Here is a 6,295-nt window from a genome sequence, read left to right as displayed (position 1 = left end):
GCTTTTTAGGAACGCGCTACTATTAACTAGCTGTAGCGATTTCTTCATCCCATGCTACTGCTATATCTTTCATCATTTTCCCTTTCAGTTCTCCTTTCAGATGCTAGAAACCAGGTACTATCTTTCATCAAATTCATAAACCATTACTAGGTACGGTAGTACTCCCTTCGTTTCAAATTACTCGTCGTGGTTTTAGTTCAAACCACGACGAGTAATTTGGAACGAAGGGAGTACTAGGATAACAATTTCATGCATAGCCAACATGCATCCTCAAGCAGTACATGGTCATATCAACGGCCATCATCATATGTAGTTCTAGATGATATCGACGACGATCATGATATGTAGTTCTAGATGATATAGCCACACACACATATGTAGTTCTAGATGATATAGCCACACACACATATGTAGTTCTAGATGATATCGAAGACAATCATCATCCTCAAGCCTGGGCGGTTGGTGTTCCTGATAGTAATTAGGATGGCCTGTCCAACACGAAGATTCTTGCCATCGAGGAATTTCTTCCACCCAACCGAGCTTAAGTGTGTGCGACCGTCCGTGTCCACGCGGTAAGTACAGGTTGTGACGGAGCCCCTTGCAGTAAGGCGTAGTCCAGCTGAGCCTTCTTCATCAGGCTCGATACCATAACTCACAGATATGCTCTTTGCCAATTTCTGAATAAGAAAAACATATCAATTAATAAGCATCTGATCGAACTCTACACTAAAACATATATATCATCGACTAGATTCCACACAACATATACCATATCATTGGACTGTACACTAAGTAATTCACACTATTAATTTACATTTGTAAGTATAACATACCATATCATGTCGATCAACCATGGTATTTGTCAAGCGGGTCACGAATGGCACCCCGACAAAGTCAGCACGTGGCGGAATTATGTCCCACAGGTTGGACACCTCCTCCTCACTCAGCCTTGTTCTTTGAGCTACGATGGCTTCATGAAGTGGGTCCTCATCATCTTCATCGAGTGGGTCCTCATTATCTTCATCATCTTCATCATCTTCGTCATCTTCATCATCTTCCACCAGGTTGAGATAAATGACAGCTAGCTTGGGTCTTTCTGCTCGGAAGTTAAAGCTGATCAACTCACCACCAGTAAGATGCATGCGAGCGACGAAACGGGCCCATCCATCTCCTCCAATCTGCGACATATTGCGTCCTTTCTCGACCTCCATAGTGTACGGCCCCCCAGGAGCCTCAAATGTCACAGTGTCTCCTGTCAGCTTGTTGAATTTCAACCTCATATTGCATGGGACGATCTGTGTAAACTAAGCAAAATGACACAATGCAGTAATGCCAACACTAAAAATAAAATAGTTATTACATTTCATCTAATTTCTTACCGCGGCCCTCGCCTTCTCTCCCCGCGGCAGGGCCTTCTCCTTCGGCCACCCCTCCGTCGACTCCGTCGTGGAACGCTTCCTGGCGGGGGAGGCTGCGGGGGCTGGCGCGAGGGAGGAGGGCGCTGCCGACCACCGCTTGCTGGCCGGGGAGGGCGCTGCCGGCGAAGACGAGAAGCTCGAGAAGCTGCAGCAGGAGTTCGACGAGATGCGCACGGAGCTGGTCGAGTTGAAGAAGCGGACCAAGCGCACGGACAAGGCCATGGTGAAAGAGCGCTCTGCGGGGGACCAGATAGCGGCTTGGTTTGACCCCAAGGTGCGCGACATGGGAGACGAGGACATGGCGGCCTTCTTCGCCGCGCTGATGCAGATGAAGGACGCCGTCTTCGATCGCGCCAACCAGGTTCTCCTCGAGGCGATGCACGCCCACATGAGCCGCATGGCGGAGGTGGCCCCCCCGCCGCCGCCGCCCCGGATCTTCGGTGGCAGCACCTTTGAGTACGGTAGCAGCAGCGGCACCGCCAACGACGGGATGGTGTTCCAGTTTCTGGTGCCTCCGCCACAGGAGCAGGGGTTCGAGGCCGGGATGGATATGCAGCAGATGGTGATGCCGCCGCCCCCTCCGTCTCACGTGGTCGCCGCCGGGATGGATGTGCAGGAGATGCCTCCGTCGCCGGGGTTGGCCGCCGGGATGGATCTGGAGCAGATGCAGATGACGATGCCTAAGCCGCCGGGGTTCGACGCAGGGCTAGACAAGGAGATAGATCAATGGCTTGATGTGATGCTGCCGCGTCCGGAGTTCACTGCCGGGATGGAGACGGTGCAGCAGGGGCTCCATCAACTGAACGCCGTTTCCGTATGCCTAGATTACATATGCATCTTCTACTTAAGTCTTCGCGTTAATTTTTTGTTTTGTTTGAAATGAAGTCGTCGCGTCAATCTTTGGTACATGCTGTGCATCTACCCTGGATCTGGACGAAATTAAATATTTCATCAACATTTTTATTTGGCCATTTCCTTTCCTTATCATGCATTAATGGGTTGTAATCTGTATTGCACCGATATGAATGAAATACAAAGGTCGATCTGTGCTGGATACATCTATCTATTAATTACTCTGTATACTATTACTAAAATAAGGGACAAACGAGCCATCACATGCACTCACATAATCTACAATTTTGACACCGTTTATCAGAATTTTTAATGGCTGAGATTTAAAAGATTCAAAAATTACATACGACTATATTTGGTACAAACAAGTCACGTCAGAGGAGGTACATCCATATGACATATGTATATGCAAATAAAAACTATACATGCAAAAACCGCATGGGGCATGTGGTTAGCAAATTCAAAATCCGTAATACAATACATGTGCAAATACGCGTCTGTCATTTCCTCTTACCATTAATTCCTCCGGCCAGAAGCATTGTGCGGTACGCATCTTACGGTTGATTTGGTCATCAGCTCGTATTTACTTTACTTGCCCAAGCCTGTGACTCTCGATTTCTTCCTCCCCCAAAAGCATCATGTGACTTGGGTTATAACCGAACCGAACCGATTTGTTGGTGGACCGAACTGTCGGGCTTGGAGGACGCCGTATGTCGCATGGTTTACTGTGATTTGTTGTCGTGCAAGGTCGCTGGATGGTCATGGCGCGCGCCGTGCAGGACCGACCCGACCTCCATGTGCCTCGATCGAGGTCGTGATGAGCGTGGGGCGGGGCCGGATGTTGGAGCTCATGGTCAAGGAAGACGCTGTCAAGGGTGCCGGCATGCACTCGTCGCCCATAGAGGGTCCGAGTCAACTTGCCTGTTTTCTGTTTTTTTTTTCCCAGAGCAGCAGGAGCCAGGAGATGCGAGTGACTCAGGTTCCCTCCCTCCCTTGACCCGCGTCGTTACGTCCGGTTGAGAGCTGTATCCAAGCTTCGTGCCCTCCTGCGGAAACCACCCGGTGCAACTGATTCAGCTAAGCGCATACAAAAGAAAAAAAAGGAACGCTTTCTTTTGGGGGTGCGAAGGAATAGTTTCTAAATACTCTCTCCGTTCCAAAATAGATGACTCAACTTTGTACTAAGGTTAGTATAAAGTTGGGTCATCTATTTTGGAACAGAGGGAGTAAATAATAGGGTGTACGTAGTTATCCTTTGACGCGTGAGTTTAATGTATACCCAATCGTATCTCATTGCCAATCACGAAGTTTTAATGTACGTAGCCCAGCGAAGAAGGGATTCCTCTCCGGACGCTTGCTATATAAACCCCCCCGACCCCGAGACGTAGCCACACCAAAGCCACACCCACAGCCACTCCTCTTCCTCCCTTTCTCTGAGGCTAGCCACCGAGCAAGCGAGCAATGGCGGCGCCCAACCGGAGAGGTGGCAGCGGCCGGAAGAAGATCGTCATCCGCCGGATCGAGCAGGAGGATGCCCGGTTCGTCTGCTACTCCAAGCGCCGCCAGGGGTTCTTCAGCAAGGCCACGGTTCGCCTTCTCTCCCCGCGGCAGGGCCTTCTCCTTCGGCCACCCCTCCGTCGACTCCGTCGTGAAACGCTTCCTGGCGGGGGAGGCTGCGGGGGCTGGCGCGAGGGAGGAGGGCGCTGCCGACCACCGCTTGCTGGCCGGGGAGGGCGCTGCCGGCGAAGACGAGAAGCTCGAGAAGCTGCAGCAGGAGTTCGACGAGCTGCGCACGGAGCTGGTCGAGTTGAAGAAGCGGACCAAGCGCACGGACAAGGCCATGGCGAAAGAGCGCTCTGCGGGGGACCAGATAGCGGCTTGGTTCGACCCCAAGGCGCGCGACATGGGAGACGAGGACATGGCGGCCTTCTTCGCCGCGCTGATGCAGATGAAGGACGCCGTCTCCGATCGCGCCAACCAGGTTCTCCTCGAGGCGATGCACGCCCACATGAGCCGCATGGCGGAGGTGGCCCCGCCGCCGCCGCCGCCCCAGATCTCCTTGGAGTTCGGTAGCAGCAGCGGCACCGCCAACGACGGGATGGAGTTCCAGTTTCTGGTGCCTCCGCCACAGGAGCAGGGTTTCGAGGCCGGGATGGATATGCAGCAGATGGTGATGGCGCCGCTGCCTCCGTCTCAGGTGGTCACCGCCGGGATAGATGTGCAGGAGATGCCTCCGCCGCCGGGGTTGGCCGCCGGGATGGATACGGAGCAGATGCAGATGACGATGCCTAAGCCGCCGGGGTTCGACGCAGGGCTAGACAAGGAGATAGATCAATGGCTTGATGTGATGCTGCCGCGTCCGGAGTTCACTGCCGGGATGGAGACGGTGCAGCAGGGGCTCCATCAACCCAACGCCGGCTTCCCGTACTGAGAGCCCGAGTCCAGTGCATATGGACACTAGTTTCGTATGCCTAGTTTACATATGCATCTTCTAAAGTCTTCGCGTTAATCTTTTTTTTTTTATTTGAAATGAAGTCGTAGCGTCAATCTTTGGTACATGCTCTGCATCTACCCTGGATCTGGACGAAATTAAATATTTCGTCAACATTTTTATTTGGTCATTTCCTTTCCTTATCATGCATTAATGGGTTGTAATCTGTATTGCACCGATATGAATGAAATACAAAGGTCGATCTGTGCTGGATACATCTATCTATTAATTACTGTGTATACTATTACTAAAATAAGGGACTCTCGCCTGTAGCATGGCAGCCAATAAAACACACTCATCTTGGCATCGGGCCATGAACCAAGACGCCCAAACGTCCAAGAAAGCTAAAGTGCAGCACGCCTAAAAAATTATACAGGCCAGCGATACTTGCACGTATGAAAGTCAACTAGAAGTACTATATACTTCAATAGACATGTCTCGTCTATTAGGCAAAAATATTTTGCCCGATAGATTAGGATCATGAGTATGAGAAACAAAAAAGGCTGTGAACATACAAATAAATGGAGATATTTGAAATACAAATAAAAGTACGGGCCTTCAAAAAAAAAGATAGACTGAGGTGTCAGCATGCAATGATTACAAACTACGCACCGTTAAATGTTTATAAATAAAAACACAAGAACTGATGCATAAATCTAAATATCAACAGGAATATATGTCACTAATTCTTAATAAGATATAATCAAAATCGACGTATCTTAAAAATACACGATCTCTTGATTCTAATATAAAGGTTGAGATTAAAAGATAAACAAAAGTATTCATGACTTTAATCAGTGAGCAACGGTCACACACAAAAAGGTTCGCATACATAGGCATCGAGAAATTAGCCATTTGGGTTTGCATCTATGTGGCACATATAGACAAGGAAAGGCCTACCGGTAAAAAAGGGAAATACTTTTGCTTAGGCATATATGTTCTCCCTCGGTTGTTTTTACTCCATTTATTATATTTATCCAAAGCCAAATTTTGTAAAGCTTGAATATATTTATAGGAAAAATATCAAGATCTACAATACCAAATAAATATAATATGACAAATTTATTCCACAATGGATCTAATGATGTCAATTTTGTATTTATTTTTTCGTATAAAAGTTAGTCAAACGTTGAAGAGTTTGTCTTGAGACAAGCTCATATTCAGAGTAAAAAGAAACTGAGGGAGTACATAAATTTGCATGAGGTCTATAGAAACTCCGCAAGGCCAGCAGTAATAGGAAGGCAACATTACCCAAGGAAAAAATGCTATAGAAAAAACATTCGCAAACTACATAGTGAAACAGCCACAAAAATCAACAAAAATGTCAGAGGGACAGATGCAAAGATCGCCAACCAATCATAAACACCAAAATCCAAGAAATTTGTCAGTTTGTGATAATAATTATATATGCAGTTTTATCATGTCGGTCGAGAATACGAGTTTTTTAATCTTTTGTAAAATACATCCTAGATAAATCTTTTATGATGTGGATAAAAAAAATGATTCATTCATATATATAAAATTTGATATATTG

General features: G+C 47.8%; 1 pseudogene; it reads left to right on the top strand.

Moving 5' to 3' along the window:
* The first annotated feature begins 3,676 nt into the window (after window positions 1-3,676).
* On the top strand, window positions 3,677-4,804 carry LOC123175385 (agamous-like MADS-box protein AGL28; annotated as a pseudogene).
* Window positions 4,805-6,295: the final 1,491 nt, after the last annotated feature.

Source organism: Triticum aestivum, unplaced genomic scaffold (assembly GCF_018294505.1).
Source record: "Triticum aestivum cultivar Chinese Spring unplaced genomic scaffold, IWGSC CS RefSeq v2.1 scaffold143645, whole genome shotgun sequence".
NCBI classification, from domain to species: domain Eukaryota; kingdom Viridiplantae; phylum Streptophyta; class Magnoliopsida; order Poales; family Poaceae; genus Triticum; species Triticum aestivum.
The sequence above is the reverse complement of the archived record's forward strand: the minus strand, read 5'-3'. Positions and strand labels throughout refer to the sequence as shown.